At 33.4% G+C, this 22,248-nt stretch overlaps 1 protein-coding gene across 2 annotated transcripts in view; it reads left to right on the top strand.

Annotated features, from left to right (window-relative positions):
* The window catches only part of dpr1 (defective proboscis extension response 1), a 226,592-nt gene that overhangs the window by 202,469 nt on the left and 1,875 nt on the right, over positions 1 to 22,248 (top strand). The window lies entirely within an intron of this gene.

Raw genomic sequence — 22,248 nt, 5'->3', positions numbered from 1 at the left:
AAAAAACGAAATAACGAAAAACTAATAACTGTAGCCGGCCATATTTTACACCGATCCAAAGAAGACGCAACAGGACAGAAAAAAAAAAATATCGAAGGAAAGAAAAAAGGGAAGAAGACAAAGCATCCAATATTCGATCGATCGATCGATTCCATTGAGATAACGCGTAATAGAAACCGCAAAGGGAATTTTTCGTAATTCGTAAGGCCAGTCGAATGAAAACTTCACTCTCCCGGTGAGTGGGGAAAGGACGGATTCCCGTGGGGGTATCGAAATCAAATCAGGATCAAGTAGACAAGCAGAGGAAGCCGGGCACGTAGTAGCACGTAGTAGAGTAACGCAAACGCGTGCCGTGGCTAAGTCCACGCCTCGAATCTCGATCGTATTAGGGCGAAAGACTCGTGAATTCGGCTTCTTTTCATCGGCGAGAAGTATCAGTTTTCTTTCCAAAAGCAATTTCCTTGTTGGAAATTTTCTCCTCTGTGGAAGAGGGGATATTGTTGTCGGGAATTTATATGTTCGCTGTATAGGCGAGAAAACGAGAAACGAAATTCTTTTTTTTTTTTTTTAATTTGTTTAATAGCGTGTATCATAAAGTATATTTAAAAATGTTGATTCAATTTCAATTTCAATTTCTTAATTCTTGATTGAATTTAAAAGCAATTGTTTTTTGAATCGATATAATTCATTTTAAAAATTAAGGGAAAAAATATTGTAATTGGTAGCATAATAAAGACAATACTTTTTAGAAATTACGATACAATTTTAATTGATTTAAGGAAAATCATATTGATATACAATAATATCTATAACGACATTTTTTTTTATTCGTTTTATTCTATGATTCGCCTTCTATTTTTCTTTCTTCGTGAAACGCAGCAGCATGACTCGTGGTTTGTTGTGGAATGTCGGATAGCTTATTTAGCTTTCATAGAATTTGATACAGAGAATTGATTGCCAGGCTTCAAACTCTTTCCTCGTAGACAAGTTTGGATTAGAAAATGGAATGGAGGGTTGATTGTTTGACGAAGGGATGGTTGAAGATATAGAGGATAAGAAAGTGGAAGATGTATTTCGTGTTTTCCTTTGGAAATTTGATGATATTATCAATCGTCACGTACTCGAACACGATTTATTATAAATTAACGAATAACTTAATTTAATAAATAAACTTCAACTCGATATTTTATTACGTTCGTTTTTCTAAAATCGATTCTTCAAAGGAATACAAACATCGTATTAACACTCTGCAAAAGATCGATAAAAAACAACACGTTATTGATGAAAAGTGGTGGTAAAACAATTTATCTCCTCATCAAAGCAGAGACAAAGTGGTAGAGAAGGGGTTAAAAACAGGAAGGAATGAAGGCAGAAATAGGCAAACCGTTAAGTAGGTGGAAAGAAATGTGTGATAGGGAAAACGGTTGAAGAGTAGGAGAAAATTGCAAGTTAACAAAGCTTTTCTCCTCCCTCACCACCCCCTAAGAGATTATACGTGTGTAAAGGCAAAGGCGGAAAGCTCTTCTTTTCTGTTGTGTTCTTACCACTTGGCTTTTAAAAGTTGCCTCAGAGAGAGGTGGTTCACGTAGGTGGAAACGAGTTAAGGGTAACTATGTACGTTGCCGTGATAATGAACGATCGATTCTGCGCGAAGAAACACGTATGTTCGTTTATATAGAGAGCGAAGCTTTTTCAGATAATTGAGAATTTCGTTGAACGAGGTGGGAAAAGAAGTCGAGGTTAACGTTGATTGGGTACGTGAATGGGGTTGAAACTATTTTGCATAATATATTTAAAATAAATATTATACCAATAATAGAAATTAAAAAATACAATTATATTGATTTCTTCCCCCCTTTTTTTTTTAATTAAAAATGTAAACTGTTTTTAAATTTAAATTGTGAAAAGTACATGATAATTTGATATATATTTGCTCTTAAAATTTTATTAAATTGGTAAAATGCTTTCTTCCCTTTTCGATTTTCACGTCTTTTAACGTCATTTACAAAATTATAAATATAATTTATCATTAGTATTACTTATAATGGCTTATAATGATTTTAGGAAAGAAGAGATAGAATTGAAATCTAAATCTCTTCTCGTTTGATACTTACAATTTCAAATACTAGAATCGATTTTTTTCTTTCAAAAAATAGAATCAATAATTCGTCTAACTTTAATAAAACGTTATACGAATAATTGTCTAGAATTAAAAAAATATATATATATTCAAAGATGAATCTCGTTGAAATTATTATTATGCATTAAAGAAATCTCGACGAGTAAAAATTCAATTCGAGCCAGATCGAAGATACCTCGAATTTATGGCGGGACAAAATTTCACGCGGTGGAATCGAGATCCTTGCATAATTAACCGAAGACGTGTTAATTGAGAGACACGCGCGCCAGCAGAAAGGGAAGGGACAATGAAATATCGCGGAAGCGTCGATGCGAGATTAATTGGCGAAAAGTGAAAGGAGAAGCCGTCGTGCGTTTCGAGCGACGATTATTAATTAAAAGCACGGGAATCATTTTCAAACGACGATCGTAGATGCGAATCTTGATGGTGAAATCGTGAAACGATAATAAATCGTTTCTTCGGTTATTTTCTTCCATCGATCATCATCCATATTTGCATAATTCGCCGGCCAATTTAATTTCCGCCATCTCTGGAGACGTTCGCCGGAAATCCTCGCGCCATTCTTCGACCACGTGGAAATGATTTTTCGGTTCCAAGAGGAAATTTTAATATTTGTTGCGCGGTGGATTTATCGGTTTTCATTTAATTGGGGATCGAGTTTGTTGATAATTCGACGAATCAAGCGTTTTTCGTTCGAGATCAAAAGTTGAGAAAGATTTTTGAAAAGAGACGTTTTCTAATTAAGGAAAGGATATTCGACTGAAGGGATTTTGGTATTTTTTAATGAAAATTTGGTAATTTTTTGTTTTAAAGAGAATTTTAAATTATTTTCGTTGTAAATTATGATATAACGAGTAATTTTATAGGTTTGATTGATGTTAATTATCGAAAATAATACAGGTGATGAATAATGTAATTTATGTTTTTGATAACGTAAAAAGGGGATGAATATTTTATTTGGCAAAAAGTGAAGTTTCGTATTATTGAAAACATTCTTGACAAGAGAATTTCGGTATTTATTACAACTTGTCATAACATATTTGTACATTTTGTAACTAAAGGCTTTGACGCTTTATCAGAAATGCGATGATTTTATTTGTTTCTACTGGGTTTTTATTGGGTGAGAATAAAAAATTTAATTATTGATTTCGTTGATATAATTTAAAGGGAATAAATTTCGTTTGTTCGGAGAAGAAGCTTTGTAAATTATGATGCTATATGTTTTTATTGGACAACTTTCGTATCTGCAGCATAATATTTTTCATTGAATTTTGTCACATGCAAATTCAAATGACAATTTGTTTCGAAGATGATTTATTCTCGTTTTGTTTGACGAAAAAGTATATTATTATTTATTATCCTCTTTCAAAAGAATTTCTATATATCCACGATTTTATTCGATTTTTATGATAAATTAATGTAATACACGTGACAGCTATAATTAATCAATCAATATTCCCAATTTATATCTTTCATTGAAAGATATATCTAATTTTTTATCCTGTATCGATATGATTTATCGTTTTTTTTTTTATTTAATTATAAGCATATATCGATTCGAAGAAAATTATTCAAAATATATGATAAAATATTATATCTCCATTAGAACAAATTTCATCTTCCGAAAAACCTTTCGAACGAGACACTCGAGTTGAAATTAAACAGTTTAAAATTAAATTGAAACTTTAAATTCAATCCCCTTTTAATTCGAATTAATTTTATACAAAATTCATTAATTCCACTTCCTTCGAGAATCCTCGTCAAATCATGGATCAAATAAAATAAAAACCAATAATTTATATAGCATCAACTTCTAGAACATCGTATCTTCATGAATTGAAAGGAAAAAAAAAAAGAAGAGAAAGAGAAATCCTAAATCCAAACTTCTCTTAAATAATTCCAATAATCGTGATTAAATAAAATTATCAATATTCGGAAGAAAAGAAATGTGTAACGATGCGAAAAATACGTTTAAAAAAAAAAAAAAAAAGTATTCGTCCACGTGTGCCAAAAAATTCGAGGTCGCAATCTCGAATTCCCCTCGTTGCTGCTCGCCAATGTGGCCAATATAAATCGATACCATTCCGATTTCTCTCGTTTCTCCACGGTTAAACCGCCACCGTCTAACCACCCACCTCTCCTGAATCCATAAATTACAATCCTTACAAAACTCGACTCCTGTCGACTTTGGGACGGGAGGGGAGTCGATTTTGTATAAACCGTCGTCATGTATTTATACCGGTCGCGTTTATGCCGGTGCACTCGGTATTTCCGCGGGTTAATTCGGTCATAAATATACGCCGACGTCTTTACACCGATAATCTCATCCACGACGTGTAGATGTGTACGCCGCACACACACACACACACACACACACACACGTATATACACGAAGCTTGTCACGAGAAATATCGCGGCAAGAATCATAGCGCGGAGTTCTTTCATCGTCGCTTTATACATATCCTGAGGATATGTGGTTTGTTTCCGGGATCTTTTTGGATTTGCAACGATACTTTTTCAATTCTCTTTATCCTTTAATGGACTTACTTTTCAGGGACTTTTCAAAGTGATGTGGAGCAAATTTATTTAATACAGACGCTTCTTCTCGTTTAATTTTGCGAATGAAGCAAGCTTGCCTTCTTTCATCGGTGGCGATAGTTCTATTTACAGGTTGCATAATGGCATTGTTAAGGGCAATTAACGGAGCAATGTCGTTACTTAAGCGTTAAATTCGCGATTCGATTCATGGAAACCGCGGCTCCAATCCGCGGAACGTGTTGCCGTTCCGGCGCAATTTTCGTTTCATTTCAAAATGGTAATAGGCGAATCCACGATACGGGATTAGAATTCGTGGGTCATTTGTATGTTTCGCGCGTCGACGTCATCTCCGCGTCATGGGATCATCCATGAATTCCTCGTGAAATCAGACATTTTCGGTGCACGGTGTTTTTCACGGAATGGATTTTTGAGTTTTTAAAAGAAAAGTTTTAACTTTTACTTTTTCCTCGTTTCTTCTAAATATTTAATTTGTTTGTTAATTATTAAAAATACAAACGATCGGAATGAAGTGAATAGGAATGAAATGAAAAATAGAATGAAATTGAAAAAATAATTTCTCAAATCTGGAAAAAAAGGGAAAAAAGGAGTATAGGAGAAGATATTTCGATCCCTGTTTATTTTACTTTTAATTCCTAAAATAATGTATGATTTCACTTTCGCAAAAAATATTTTTTCGCCAAAAAAGAAAATTTTAAATTACACGCAAAAAGCATGTTTAAAATTCGTATTTTTTTTTTTAAATGTTAAAACAATTTTAATGCCTGGCATTGAAATAACGATACAATTGGGCAGAAGGTTGAAAAGCGTAGCAATCATATTTTTAACGTCCAGAGTGATATTAAAGCTTCCAGAATGGAAGCATAAAATTTAATTACTTCGAAATAACCCAGAAAATTATATTTCATAATCCATGGTTCTCGATGATACACCAGACGAAGAGATTAACTTTTTAATTTGCAATTTTAAATGGTAAATTACAAGTTATATCGCAATTATATCACATTTGGGTAATAATATTTCAATGAGAAATTAAACGAAACTCATAAATAAAATTAAACAACCGATTATTATCCTTTGATGTTTCCCTTCACGAAGTACAATGTGAAAGTTAACTGTCTATCGAAATATAAAGCAAAATACAACTATATAAAAACTTTTTTTTTTTTTTTTGAATAAAAACCTCGAATAATCCATTGTTAATTGAAAAGAATTTTAAAGTTATAAATTTTAAAATAAAATAAATCCTTTTCTTTTTTTTTACATATATATACATTATGTGAACGATTAAAAATTTTTCGGGAACTTTATCCAAAGAATACAATACAGAGCATTCATTATTTAATCTATCTTAATTTATCTCACAGAAGAAAAAGGCAAACACTAATTAAAACAGTTAATAATTATTAATCCAATCTATCCAATAGATATAATTATAAGAATGGTTTCTTTTATTCTTAAAGATATTCTATTATTCTTAAAGAAATTTTAGTTAAAAAAAAAATCATTAAACATTCTTTCTATTCTTTAAATCTAACTTTCTCCAACAATTTTTCTCTAAAAATATTAAAAGAAATTAATTCTAATATCATCAAGATTACAACATTGAGATATTTCATACTTTTAAAATTATTTTGTAGATAAGATTCTGCATAACCCTTAAGAAGAAAAGTTCTTTGAAACTTGAATAATGAAATTAAATATATACATGATTATTTTACCAAAAATATTGTCAAATCCCATATATCACTTTTTTTTTTTTTTTAATTTTCATTCCGTAATCAAATTTTCACACATCGATATTCCTTTCTAATTTCTCGTATCCGAATCGTGATTCGTTCTCCACAGTCAATTTCCAGTTATCGAAACAAGATATTCCCTGTAAATAACGCGTGAAAACAGGTCGAGGAGCGAACAGTCTCGTAACATCGTTAGCAGAATCCTGGGAGAGGAGCTAATTCAGTCGAAAAGGGTGTTCTGTTCTCCAATGGAAAACTAATATCCGGTATTATCGAAGGGCGTTATTTATTTTACTTTACCTTCGAAACTGATTGCTTTTCCGATATTTATTTCACCTGTCGTCGATTAATCGCGAATAGAGGGGGTGGCTTTTTTCCACGTACGTTGAACAGAATTCTCGTTTCGATTCGTATCGCTGCATCGATAGACAGATCTCGTTTCGACGTATATGCAAATTGAACGTTTTCTTGTAATATTTCCCTTTTTTTATTTTTTATTTTTTTTTTTATCTCTCTCTATCGATCTATCCAATAATCTATAAACGTATTATATTTCAATACGCGTACGTTGATCTTCGAAAATACTAACAATCATGTTAAAATTTTTTAAATTTCTAAAAATTTGAAAGTTCCAAGATTTTATTATGAAATGAGCACAAATTTATTATATATGCTTGCGATTATTTTGTAAAATTCAAAGGAATTTAAATGTTACAAGATGAAGCCTTACTCGATAAAATGCACAAATGCAAATGATATTCTTTTCGTGTCTTCTCCACGATGATCTTAGCGAGTTTTGCATATCCAAATTCTTTTTGTAATCAAAAAATGAAAAGAATCACTGGATGAGAGAGGTTTTTTTTTTTTTTATTCGTTTTAGATAACGAAAATCGAGTTCATTATTTCTTCTCCTTCTCTCTTTGTTTCTGTATCACGACTTGGATGCATTGCAGTTTTCATAAATTATGTGAACCCAGTTGTTGAAATTGAACGTGCTGATTGAATACGCTTGAGCGCTTCTTTTGTGCTCTATGTTCCATTTCACTTTTTCGTTTTTTTTTTCTTCTCTTTTCTTTTCCTTTCTTTTCTTTTCTTTTTTTCTTCTCTCGTTCGTTTTCCTCGAACGGAATTGAATGTAGTTTGTTCGATGAATCTTTTATTTCAACGAGATCTTCCCTTTCTTGTTTAAGTGCAGAGAAGAAATTCTGTTTTCTTTTTTTTCTTTCTTTCTTTTTCTAATAAAAGATAAGCTTATTTGCTTGAGAAACAATATTCCAAGTTTCGCTCCTTTCTTTTTTCTTCCTTTATTCGTTGATTCTTCGTTAATTCGACTAGGGTTAGGGCCTTTTTGTAATATAAAGAATAAGAATTTTAAGAAGAATATTCGTGTGAAATATTCCACAAAAATCTTGTATAATCTTCTCTATTATTGGATCTTCTAATTGTCCTAACTGTCTTGTCTCCTTTCTAATAAAAATATTTGATAAAAATATTGTAATACTTTACTGTTCTTCGAATAAATTTTTCTCAAGTTTGTCTTGAACAGATTCTACACAGTTCATACAATTGGCATTTCATTTTAATTATCTTTAAACTAATTACGAAATATCATTTCGAACGGTTATTCGTTTATATATAATTACATCTCGCATCTTTTACTTTGAAACCTTTTTCTCTTTCTCGTCAGATTGAAAGTAAAATAATAAGTAACTTACAACAACTCAGCAAAATTTCCTTTTCTCGATCCACCTTTAATAATAAATACCTCGTATATCGAGCTTCATAAACTTCCTTTAAACTTTACGAATACACGATTTCTACATACAAATATATTCATCCCTGATATAATAATATTTCGCGCACGTCAAGTTCGCAAACTTGACAAACTTCATGAACAACATACTTACCCTCTCAGACAAATAACGCTTCGTAACAAATTCAGGATGCGAATTCAAGTATCCAAAAATATTAAATTAACTTTAATTAAATCCTTTCTTTTTTTTTTTTTTTTTTCGAATAAATCAATAACCAACAAGTCCATCGCTCTTCTTCTTTCTTTTCGCGAGGAGGGCGAATTATCGCGCCTATTCGGCCTGTTTGCTCGTTCAAGCGTTCGTGTTCGTCGTTCAAGCGGCGCGATGAAACGATTTTCATAAGGCATTTGTTGATTCGCGTAGGCGCGTACGCGATGCACACGTTCGTCCAATATTTGCGAAAAGTGTGCAGAAGCGAGTGTCAACGTGCAAACATCACCCAGAACGTGTTTGCCACCCCTCCTGCGGAACCGTTGTAATATTTAATTCCTTGTTTCCAAGTTTGTACTGGCGGTGTTCGATTGATTACAAACTCGCCCTCCTCTTTCAGAGGGGAGGAGGAAGGAGGGGAGATAGAGATGATGCGGTTGGATCGGAAAGACTCTCGGTTTGGTGGCACATTGGAGAAGCATTTGATCGAGAAATCAGCCTTGTTTCTTTCCTTTTCGTTGAATTCTTTCGATTGATCATTTATGCTGGAATGATGCATGATCGTTTTGAGAGTCGGTGTTTTAAATTTGAATTCAAACTTCAAGTAAGAATTTCGACGATTTTATATTAAATTGCGTAATAATAAACGATATGTGGATATTTTTTAAGGGTTGAAATCTCAATTTTCTTGACTGAGATTAAATAACAGTTTTGTTGGATATTTTTAATAAATAGCAAGAAATAAAGATTTAATATTTTAGTAAAAAAAACTTATTGACTTTGAGAATCTAGTATTTTATTACTAAGAAGGATTAGAGTGAATAGAATTAAATTGTTTAGATTGATCTTGCATCATGGATATTGAAAAGATTTTAATTTTGTATTAATTAATTTAGAAAATGAATATTCGTGTTTCTTGTGGAATTTCTCGGGAATCAAAGGTGTATCGGTGTTGATGGTAGGTCTGAAGGAAACTTTTCGACCGTAAGGAAATGACAAAGGAACTGCAGCTTCTTTGCGAGCTCCTTTACGATTCTTCAGAAACGTGTTACGCGCAAGGAACAACTTTGCGAGAAGAGGGAGAAAAGTTTTGCGTCATTTCGTAAAAAGCACAAATATTTATAAGCAACGTCATCGCTTAATTAAAAAACGCTCGAGTTTAACGGGTAGACTTTCTTTTTCAACTCTCCAATAATCGATTAATTTTAATTCCATTTAAATATCCTCTCCGCACCGTTAATTAAAATCATTTCTAAACGTGTATCGATCGTTTCACGCGTGTGCAAGCAGTAGCATCGGAAAATTAAAAATCTCCTCCATCCGAAGAGCAGCGGCTCATAGCGGAGAGTGTATTTCAAACTATCCTACATCAAAGAGCTCCCTCCATCACAGGATCTAAAACATACGAAACCGTGAATTGCCCAAAGATGTCGAGAAAGCGCCAACCTCTTTCGTTTATTTAACGAAATTAGCTTCTCGACCGTGAAACGTCCGAGACAAAAGGCTTGCTTCTGCATGTATATATATATATATATATTATGTATAGCAGCTGCCAAAGAAGAAGTCTTGGAAACGAAACATTTCTAACATTTCTTTGCGCGATCAAAAAGCGAGGCCCCCCCTTTTAATTGAAATGAGAAAAAAAAGAAAAGGAAGGAAAATCTTGAAATGGAAGGAAAAACAATTCTCGGCTGTGCAGGCATTTGCTTTACCGATCTCATGAGGATAACAAATGTCCACGTGAAAAATAAAGCGAAAGGATATCAGGGATCCCTTTGATTGTCGCCGTGTCGCAGGACGACAAAGGGGGAATAAAAAATGAAGACAATAACAAGGGGCTTAAGAAATCTCGTCTCTCAAAGGAAATCATCTTCATCACTGGGATGGGATCGTGTCTGACCGCGTGCTTGGTCTTCCACCATCTTTTTTGTCTTTTTTTTTTTTCTTCTTCTTCTTCTTTTCACGTTCGAGACATTAAAGTCTGGAGAATTAAGAGAGTGCTCTTCTCTCTCTCTCTCTCTCTCTCTCTCTTTCTCTCTTTTCTGCTCTAAAGGCAGAGGATGGTCTTAATGGGGGTAGTGTAAAGTGAAGTAGGTATGGTTTTGGAATTTTTTAAAGTGGATTTAAGGCGGGCAAGGGGTGGAGCAGGATGACGGTGAAAGGGGTTAATTGGTGGGGTGAGCGTGTGTGTGCACGTGTATGAGAGGGATAAATTGTATCGAATTTTAGCAGATATTGAAAATTGCTGGAAAATATGTCGTTGGAGTTTCCATTATGAAGATGGATTATAATGAATTTTTATCTTTTTATTATCTTTAAAATAGGTACAATGGATGCAAAAAGTATTTTCGCGTTACTATTTTCGTTTTGTTTTCATGGTATTCAATGTTTTTGTATATAATTATGTGTATTGTGAAATATGATATTCTGTTATGAATCTTAAACAATTACGATAAATAAGTAATAGTATAGAAATAATTTTTAGAAAGAATCATTGAATTTGATAAATTCTCATTTAAAAAAAAAAGATACAATAATAAAAACGTGAAAATTTAAAAAATAATTTTCTTCCAATTTTTTTTTTTTTCATTTCATTTCTTTTTTAAAACAGAATTATTAACTTTACAAGGGAATCCTTTTTAATAATAAACAATTGTTAGGGGGGAATAAAAGAAAGTGTGTTATGCAGAACAACATTAAAATCGAACAAAAGTGCTCTGCTAAAGCCGCTAAGAGTAGCGTTCCTTTTTGCTTCGTTTTTAAACAGGTTTGAAAAGGAAGCGATGTGAAATATTGGATGAAATAATTCCGAAACAATGGAATTTCGATAAAAATTGCTTCGAAAGAAATATGGCTCTTCTTCGTAAGAAATGACCCATATTTGCAGCAAGCTGAATCTGATTTAATTAAATATATATGAAAGGAAATTGTGTCGAACTTCAAACAAGAAGGAAAATTTACAAGTAAAATTTCGTGTATCTCGGTTCAATCCTCATTTTTTTAATCGTGCATATCACGATACTGACGATATATACAAATGAAAATAATAGAATTTTATAATAATAATTCTATCTTATAAATAATAGGAAAATTTTTTAAAAATTATGCATAAAAGTAATATATCTTCTTCATCACTATAAATTAAACGAAAATTAAATTCATTTGTTCTACATTTATGCACGTTACACGTTTTCAAACGAACGTAAAATATTTTTTTTAGCGGTTCAATCGAAAGGACTCTAGCAAACGTTTAATTAAAATGATTAAGCACGTGTTTTTAATCTCGCCTATAATTTACCAAGGATATTTATTAAAATTTCCAAAATTTTATCAATCATATCAATTTCGTCGCAAATTTACAAAAATGAAAAATTTTCCAATTTAAATTATACGAAATTTCGAATTCTCTCTTTTTCGTTGTATCGATACGATATAAAAATTGCATAGCCTAAAATTATTCAAGGAGGGCGGTGACTAGATAATAATTCTATACGTGGAGGCGAAATTTCAGCGTGCAGAGAGGGTTTATCCTCGCGACGAAGTATTTTTCTTGCATTAACGTTAATTAAATTAAGCTCATTTTAAAAGCAACGGTACGCAATGTTTGCACTCGATAGCGTTGCATTTTGTCGTCAGTTCGAAACGGTTCAAGCTGGATGGGGTTGATTTAAAATGATCGATTTGCGTTTGAAATGTGAAAGGTAATTTGATTTCGACGAAAATGTTTAACGCGATAAATCGAGAGAGGGGGGGGATTCTCGCGCTAAATTAAATGCGAGAAACGAAATTATTGTTCCCACCCTTTGTGTTTAATTAAAGTTGCGCGGTGAAATTTTTTTTGCCAGATGAAAGATGATAACGCAGAGTTATATTTTTTTACTCTTGATAAATGATTTATAGGAAAAATCGATTGGTACGTGACAAATATTCGATCAAGATTGGCAAAGAAAAATTAAGTTTCGCCAATTTTATATTTTTCGTCTTTTTCTTTTCTACTCGTGGATCGTCAAGGGGATGCTACTTTGCAAGCACTTAAAAAATGAATAACGACAGGGGAAACAAGTAAAAATTTTCAACCACTTCAAAGCAAATACGAGACCTTAATAAAAGGAAAAAATTAGGAAAATGTAATAAAGTTAATTCTGCACTCTTTTTAAAAAACAAAATTGTGCTTTAACAAAAGAAATCTGTCGAAAAATTTTCGAACAACCTGAAAGAAAATACCAAGATCATCCCAAGTAATAACGATCTTTTTTTTTTTCGTAATATTTAAAATTTTACGTGTTAAATGATTTTCAACCGATTTCATAATATCAAACCACCTATCAAATTATTATCCTTTTATACGTGATTGATCATCGTCGAAAGATCCGTTATCTCCTCTCAGATTAAGGCAATGCTTAAATCTTCTTCTCACAGAGGCTGACCCAGTTTCAAATTCCACGCCAAAACATATATATATATATTTCTAAAGGCGGTGTGGTATTGTATCAAAAGCGCGTTCTAAAACGTGGCCGGAAGGCGTTGTGGATCCAGCAACCTGAGAATGACTCGATACGCGGATTTCAATTCGTTAACAGCTTCTAAACATGTTGAATTCCAACAAAGGGAGCTCGTTCGCTCGCGCTGTTAATTGCACGAACGAACCATCATTCGTGGAAAATTCCTGTTCTTAAAACTTAGTTTAATCCCGTTCTCCAAGATATCTTTCGATTCGACCTCGTTGGAGAAAAGAATCGGTGGAAATGATCGAGAAATAGCCATACTTTTTTTCTCTCTCGAAACTGGAGATGGAGATGTATTTTGTAATTAGAGAAATGAGTTAATTATTAATACTTTTAAATATTCTGCATAATTGAAGCAGATAATTCTCGATCTTTTCGACGTCGACAATATCGTATGAATTAAAAAAACGAATTGAACGAATTGAAAAAGGAGAAGGAAGATCGTCGAAGGAAGAAAAATACAAAGGATCACGTTGGAAATTTTCTGCTGGCTCCTCGATAGTTGGAAGACGGGTGAAATCGGCTGCCTTTTTTCACGATTCAACGACGCGTGATAACCCAAAGTCGTGCTCTCTCTCTCTCTCTCTTTTCCGCGGAAAACCTTTGATCGGCTGCTACGAAATCAATGTCGGATCAAAGAAGTTGGGGGTTGCTCCCACGTCTCAATACGAAAAGGGCCAGCTTTTCGTGGATATGTGACTTTTCAAAAAGCTGCTGATTCGCGCGATGCTGAGCGGGCGATTTCTATTGCGAGGTAACGGAGGAGAGCGTAACATTTATATACACTTGGAATTGTCGCAAAAATTATTATGTCGAGAGTGTGAAACGCGCTCGAATCGAAAGCTTTTTCATCGTTTTTAAGACGCAAATCTGAATGTTAAAAGATACGTGGCTGGTGAACGAAGAAAGAGGTTTTATCATTCTTTGAAACTAATCTAATTATGTAATCTAAAAATAGATATTTAATATGAATGAGCGATACATTCATAAATCTCTGCGAACGATATTAATAATAATAATTGGTTCGCGAGACATTGTAGTAGACATTGAAAGAATGTGATTGGGATGTGAATGGGCAAAATACTGGCGAGTTGAAGCGACCTATATTTTTTCTTCGAATCGAATAGCTCGCGTATGGATGAGGGTAGCGAAAAGACGTTGACACGTGTTCGCGAAACCTTGGCAACAGTGAAATGACGAATGATAATACGCTTTCAAGTTCTGACAAGCTCTCTAGAATGGAAAATCTTATCTTATTACGAAGCAAAGACGAGACTTTTCCAATTTCAATTTTAATACAATTAATATTTATGAAAATTTAAATAATTCTTTCACAACTTCACTACAAATATTCGAATAAATTGATCGATATTTCGATATTTATCCTGATAAATCGATCGATCATCCCACATTGTGCAATCCCGTTCGAATTAACGAAACGCAGCATTTTTCCATAAATCTTTTCGAACATCGATCGCCACATTTCGCGGTTCTCGAAGCCTCTTCGGCGACGATTCGCCCGAGAAATCGGTTTACGATTTAACGACAGTTTGTGCAGTTACTTAACGATATCCGGAAGTGTAATTTGGATTACTGCATCCATACGATGCTTCTTGTTTCTGGGCGAGTCGTTAATGCGAGTTGATGAGAATTTTAGCTAGCTCTTCGGATGGTAAATGATATTTAGCGTGACCATTTCGCGGTATCTTAACACGTTAACGATCGGTATTCTCGGTCTATTGTTTTGTTCAACTATGCGGCAGCGAATGATTTATGGATACTTGAAGCTATTATTAGCAGCGCGAATGGTAAATTTACGTGTGTTTGAGTGTCAGAAAACGCGTTTATTTAAAAAAAAAAAAAAAAAAAAAAACTTTTCTTTTCTGTTAAGTTTTAATTTCAAACGATAATTTTATTCTTCGTTCAGTGCAACACGATCGTTTAAAAATGCATCGTTTCTAACAGTTTTCCCCGGAAGATTGGTGGCAGCTGACCTTTGACAAGAAACTGCTTGATCTTGCTTTTGAATTAATTCAATCGCGGAACGCGATGCGCTTTGATGCATCTCCACCGAAATAATGCAGGCAGTAGTCACGGCTTCAAAGGCCGCGGCGGTTTCCGTGCGCGCCTCGAGTAATTAATGAAGACGAATCGGCTCCTACCTTCTTCCTTTCAAAGCGAAAGATTCGTCCTCGTGCAAACTGTGTACACGCTTCTTGATGAATCGTCCGCCTTAATTAAGGCGAATGACGAGCGTGTATATCGTTCTTCGCGTGGATTCTCTTCGTTCTTTTTTTTTTTTTTTTGATTTCTTATTAAAATAGGAGGAGAAGGAGGATACGCTTCTTTAAATTCAAACGCAATTGTAATAATCTTCTCGACAAGGAAATAATAGGTGCAGAAATTAGTTTTAAATTTTTTTAAAAAATATAAATAACACACATCCTGTATGCATCTTGGGAAATTGTCGATAAACGCCCTCGATGTCGATAATTATTCGAGCGCATATTCCTGTGTGTGTGTGTGTGTGTATATATATATTATATTAGAAATTCATCAACCTCGAATATAGATTTCGAAGTTGGCTCTGGCTGAAATCTATCTATCTTGTTGCCGCAATATGATTCTGTACACACCTGTACCTTCTCGAGCGCAACAAGCTTGATGGATTTCCATATTAATCACATTAGATTCGCGTTTATTTCCACGCGATCTTAACGTATTAAATTATAACAAGGGACAACGTTTGTGCGAAAATAGATTAATCTTAAGTCGTGAGAGCACTCGTTTTTATATTTTAAAATTTAAAAGAAGGAGAAACCTGAAGATTATCCTTTCCTTGTATCGTGCAAGTATCACGTGACGCTCTCTCGTGTATTCATAATTTTCAAAACGTGAATGAAAATATCATATTCGATATTCGATTAAAAGAACAAAAATTGAACCTCGAAATAATGAATAAAACAGCGGGTTAATTAGAGATTATTATTAAACCGAGTTATAATAAAAGAAGCATCCTAAGTCATAGATAATTTTCTTCCCCTCCGTAAGTGCCTCCCTTATCGCTTGTTACTCCCTATATATCATCCCCTCTCGTTCTTTTATTCTCTACCCACCTTATCTCTGTGTACTCCACTTCCTATTTTTCTCAGTCTCTTCAACCCTTCTTCCGTCTTCCACTCGGGGAGGCGGGGTCAGAGGGCGGGGAGATAATTATCTTGGGCGAAATCGCGCCCAAGATAATTGTAACGTGTTAAGGGGGCGTTCATTTAATTCGGGTCATTGGCGAGAAAAAAATTAGGGGAAAGGAGGGGGGAGGGGAGGGGAGGGGGGGGCACGGTAATTAGAATTGGAATTCTTTTGGTATTGGATTTGGGATAAGGATGGATTTGAAGATAAATTATTCGAAAGTGGTTGGTTCGCTCGAATATTTATTTTCCTTTCTTTACTCGAGAAGATTTATGTGATTTATGTGTATATACATTTGTGTTACATTTCGGAGATTTCGCAACAGTTTTCATTGATTAAATTTAGATTAAAATGTTAATTTCACGTGTAAATATTTTCGATATTCGGGAACAGAGAAGTCGAATTAATCCTGTTTGTTGTAACGAGATTGTCGGAGGAAAGAGAGGGATGGGAATCGAAACGGAATCCGGAACGGAAGTTAATATGCAGCTCGGTTCGAATCTCCGTTCCGATCTTTCATCATCAAAAACCGCATTTCTTGTTCCATCCGTGCAAATGAACTGCGGACTCGCTTCGAACCGCAATTATCTCGAGCAAAGTGCATGAATTCATCCTCCGCTCCATGCCCGATGAATGCGCTGGACACACCGCGGAAAGATAAATATTCAAATATGCATAACAGCCACGGAACCAGAGAACTCTGCTGGCGCACCCAACTATTTCTAGTATTTCTACCGGATGGCGGATGCTTTTGGTTTCCCTTCAAATATTCATCCTTCCGTTGATCGTGTAGGCGGGGGGAAAGAAATCGTAACTACACACACCAGAGTATGAATGTAATCGAAATTAATACGAAAAAAAATTAAAGCGGAATTCTAATTAATTTCGAGACGAAATCCTTTTCACTTTGAAAATTTGTTGTATCGTTCGATATGGGTGTATTAATCACGATACGAGGAGACGCGAATTCTATTGTAAATGTTATGTCGTATTCGTCGCGAAAGTTGTGGTGGAAGATAACAAGATGTGAAATACGGTGTGGAAAATACGAGATTATTATTTAATAAGTAGCTATAAAATAATTTATTTTACGAACGAGGTGAATGAACACGATCCAACAATTATTCTATAGTTTCTTGAATTAATGAAGAAGCATCACTTCAAATTCTGATCTCGCCTCGGGAGGCTCATTAAATACTTGATCAATATCTTCTTTATCGTGGTAAATGTATGTATATATACAGTGTGGAAATTTGTGAATTTATGAGAAATTTTAAAAGGATAAACGTAAACGTAATGAATAAGCGAATCGTGCATACATTTTTAATAATTAAAAATTACTATTAATATGTTATTACATTTTTCAACGAGCAAAGTAAACATTAACTTTTCTTTTTTCATTTATTGAAATTCAAAAAACAAATAATTTTACTCGGACAATAATAGTCTTCCCACAACGAGACTTTTCCCAACAAATTTTCCTATATCATTTAACGGTCATTGTTCGCTGATTCGTTTATATGTCGCGCCACGAGTCTGTGCCTCTTCCTCCTCCTCCTTTTTTTTTTTTTTTTTTTTTCTCCTTTTTACCTCCCCGTTTTCCACGGCGAAACGGAATAAAATTGCCATGTATTTTCGGCGCGAAGCCGAGGCTCGCTTTCGCTACTAATTTCAACCCGTCATACACCTTACTTGCAGTTGCACATCACGCGCAATACGATTTACGTGACGTGGCCGGCCTCGTGACGAGCTTTCCCAGTGTTCCGTAACAAGCTCCATCCCCTTACCTGGTAATTTGCAACGAAAATATCGCGCTACCGGGTCCGGGCTACTCTAAACACGTTCTAAATAGAGTTTTCACGAGTTTTTGATTCTTCGAAAAGGACGGCTCGTGTGTATGACTCGGCTGTGTTCGAGGATTAAACTTTTTCCCACCGTCGTTATGCTTGGATGAATTTCCATCCATATTGGGAAATATTTTTCAATATTTTTTTTTTTTTTTTTTTTAGATATATATTTTTGATGGATAAAAGTTAGGCGGAAGATAGGTATGGTATGGAAGAAGTTCAATAGCGATTATCCATCAATTGGAAATTTTGAATTCTTGAGAGAGATCGAAGTTTCTCTTCGAGAGTTTTTCTGAAATAATTTTTTAGAAATCATAGTGTTGATTAACAAGTTTAACGGTTAATTCTTCGAAGCTTCGAAAGATCTTGAGAGAAAGTTTGGAAGTTTTTGATATTTTGAAATTTCAAAGCTTGAAAACTAGAGCTTCGAAATTTGATATTTGAAATTCAAATGAAACTTTGTATCCTGATATCTCGCTAACTTCAAAAACTTTCTTCGAAAACTTTTAAACATATCATTTTATAATATTAAAATAGAATATTTTCATTGCTATACGTCGCGTAATCAGCAAATATTAAATTGAAGGTACGTAGATATGTAAATTCGCGATATATTTTTGTTTTTTCGACGATGTTTAAGTGTGCACGATTGTAGATACAAAAAAATAATCTCCTATCTCTGAAAAATAAATATAAATTTCATTAAATATATCCTTTGATACTCGAATGAAAAAGGAATGCAAAGGAGGAAATTATCCATTGATTTATCTTTAATCAATATTTTATTCCTGTGTTAAACTTGCTCGTTAAATCATATTGCGATTACAGGAGTTTAATGTATTGATTATTTTCTTTTACGTTTCAGCATAGAATTTTAATAATTAATATTATTATTTTGCAAATATAAGTGAATTAAATTGAGGAAGGACGATGCAAAAGAATTTTAATCATTTATTTCTTTTCCTGTGATAAAATAAAATAAATCTTGTGTTCACAATAGGAATTTCAACTTATTAATTACATTATTCTCTTCCACAAAGAGAATTTTAGTTCATTAACCGCACTACTTCTTCCTCGCTCTTTTTCTTCGCAGAGAAAATTATTAATAGTCCACTATTCTGTTTTCTTCCACTCCTCTCCCCACGGAGAAAACTTTAATTTGCCAACTATGCAAACATCTTCCTCCCAGTTTTCCTATTTCCAGACCATTTCATCGATCTGACACCATTCCTTTCCATCCCGCGTCACAAAGAATATTTTATTTCGTTGATTACACTCCTTCCTCCCAACCTCAATTTCGCTGACCACTTTCCAATTCATTAATACTACCAACCATAATTAAAACTATATGCTACTCACCACGGAGGGAATTTCACTTTAACCCCCTCATTCTCTCCTCACAAGAAAAGAATTTTATATCTTTCCGCCAATTTCCTTCCTTTCCTTTTTTGCCCAAAAATTTTCTAATTCGAATTTCCCTTTCTGGTCATCGTGCATCATCCCGTCAAAGCCTGGTGATGCGAATCCCTTTCTCCTTAATTAAGAATTAAGACGTTAATCAGGGTTTGGTGGCCGTCAATTGCGTAGGTCGACAGCGGGGGAGGGGGCCCTTTAAACCGTCATGACGGAACAGGAATTAGAGCATCGATTAGACGGTCAATTATGGAATTGCGTCGGGCAGACATCATACGAGTAATTCGACGCTTCCAGCCGGAATACTCGTGCCGGGAATGTGGATCGTTACCGGGCCGCGCGCGACCCGTTCGAAATATAATTAGTTAACGTCGATAATTAAAAGCATTCGGTACGAGGCTCACGTAGCTTCGACACGATTTCACCTGCCTCCCATTGAATGATTAAATATTCTATTATCGGTGATGAGAGGGGTCAGAGAGGTTTTTGGCGTCCATTAGAGCAACGGGAATCGGACCGAATTCATCCGGCATACGTGGATATATGCCGACGATATATCACATCATCCTGCGTTTTATCCACAACTCGTGAAATCGAAGAATTTTTCCGTGAGATAATATGGTATATGACGAGGAATATTTTGTTGTTTGGAGGGATTTTTTTTTTTTTTTTTTCTTGTGAATGTTTTAGATTAGGGAAGTATCTGGAAATTATATATTCCAGAATTTTAAGGATTTTTCTTTTGTTTTTTATTTTTAATGATTGAAGAAGCGAATAATTTGTAATTTGGCAATAATTCTAATTTTAATGGAATCGTAAATTTCTGTTTATAAGTTGTGGACACCTGTTCGATTGTAACTTTTATTTGCAAAAAGAAAGGTATATTAAATCGTTAATGAGCAATTTCGTTATTTCAAATTCATAGTGAATTTCAATTATTTATTAGAAGATACATTTTATCAACAGTAATAAATTTCTTTTCTCTCGATACAACTCGTGAATCGCTATATCGCTTTTTTAACTAATCTTTGCATTTTTTCACATCATTATTTCGCACAGTTAATACTTGTTCGTTAAAAAAAAAAAACATTCATAATTTAAATTTAAGAATTTATTATTTATTATTCTTCAAGAAGTTTCTTTTATAGTACATGCACAAATTTTAGTATCAGAAACAATAAAATTGAGGAGATATATTTCCATGCTATTAAGAACAAGGAAAATAAATTGGTTAAAAGTCTGGAAGATAAGTATCGCCAAGGATGAGGCAGAGAAATCTTTAAACTCAAAACTGGAACGTGTCACAAACGGCCAAACTCTAGGAAAAATAGTATCATTCCGAGTGTGAACCGAAATTCCGCTTGAAAGTGCACTTCTTGGAAGAAATATAGCGGGACTGAAAACGTAAGATGGAAATGGTAATCAGGGCCATACACATTTTAAAATTCGTTATGATAACTTCTTGGAATATTATCGTCCTATCTTCCAAAAGTTTAATATAAAAAAAAGATATGAAAAAAATAAATTAAACTTTAAAAAAAGCTTAAACCATAATAAAACTTAATAATATAACTTTTCAATTTATATTTAAAATTATACATGAACATTTTCTTTTGTTAATTTGTTATGCCAAATGTCACGTTCCAATTAATAATCTCGTATTATTTATTATTTAATTTTGAATTATTCTATACATGCCATGCAATAACACAATAATAATTGAAATATGCATAAGGGTTGATTGTTGTTAATTAATTAAAATGCTAACGACATATTAGAAATTAACCTAAATTGGTTAATTAAGAGATGAAATGTTCATATCGAACACTTCACTTTTAACTAAACATTTTATCAAATAATTTGGAGATAAAGATATTAAAAAAAAAATCACTACATAAAATTAAAGTTACTCTATATTAAATATATTTAAAATAAAAGTAAATATAAAAGTAAAATTCAATTGCATAAATGTTTTATATAAAAGTTAAAATTAACTTTTCATGCGTAATTTATTGAATTTAAAATTGTCACGAAAATTTATGGAACACGAATCGCAAAGTAACAAATGGTAAACTGCAGCAAATAAAGAAAAAGTAAAATGATATTTTTAATGATCGAAACTATGATCGAACAATTAAGTTATTGTTTAATTCATCTGTAGCACAGTGAAATCTGCTGCTAGTTGCAATTATTATCTAATTGCTTATACGAAATGGACATCTAATCTGGTACATATCATGGTTCTGTAGCCAATAGCTGTAATTCTCTGGCTTATCTCATCAACGAACGTCACTCTCAGCTTATGTGTAATAATAAGCGAGAAATCATTTAAGAATATAAAGCTAAAGATATAATTAGTTGTAAAAGAATATCAATGGTAATAAAGAAGATAAAAGAATTTATTATTTACGTGTGAAAGTAGTAATTGATTTATGCGATATTAGCGTCCAATATGCTTTATTATACTTATTTATTTCTTTAATTTGTTACTTTTATTTTTTTTATTTTTCAAATATTCGAAGACAAAAAATTGAAGAGAATACAAGTAGAATTGCGATTGACCCCTTGTAGTTTAAAACTACAAGACAATATTTCAGAAATTAAGCCACTGTGACTTTATATCCCCGTGAATTTTGTTCTCATTTTAAGTATCTCCACGCTCTTCGAAACTTTGTCCATTTAAGCCAGAAGCAAGCTGTTTATGTTTCATGAGTTTACGACTCTCGAGACCATTTAAAGCACACAGAAAGTCTTTTTTGCGCAATATCTCCTAGGTTTCTTATAACTAAAAGTACGATCTATTTAATGAGTGTGGTTATCTTGGTTTTTATTTGACTAAAATACTCATTTGATCAAGAATACAAATACAATTCTATTTTTCAATAAAATTCGAAA

This window comes from Apis florea, unplaced genomic scaffold, assembly GCF_048593485.1.
Source record: "Apis florea isolate Af1SG1 unplaced genomic scaffold, ASM4859348v1 contig_3696_pilon, whole genome shotgun sequence".
Classification (NCBI taxonomy): Eukaryota; Metazoa; Arthropoda; class Insecta; order Hymenoptera; family Apidae; genus Apis; species Apis florea.
The sequence above is the reverse complement of the archived record's forward strand: the minus strand, read 5'-3'. Positions and strand labels throughout refer to the sequence as shown.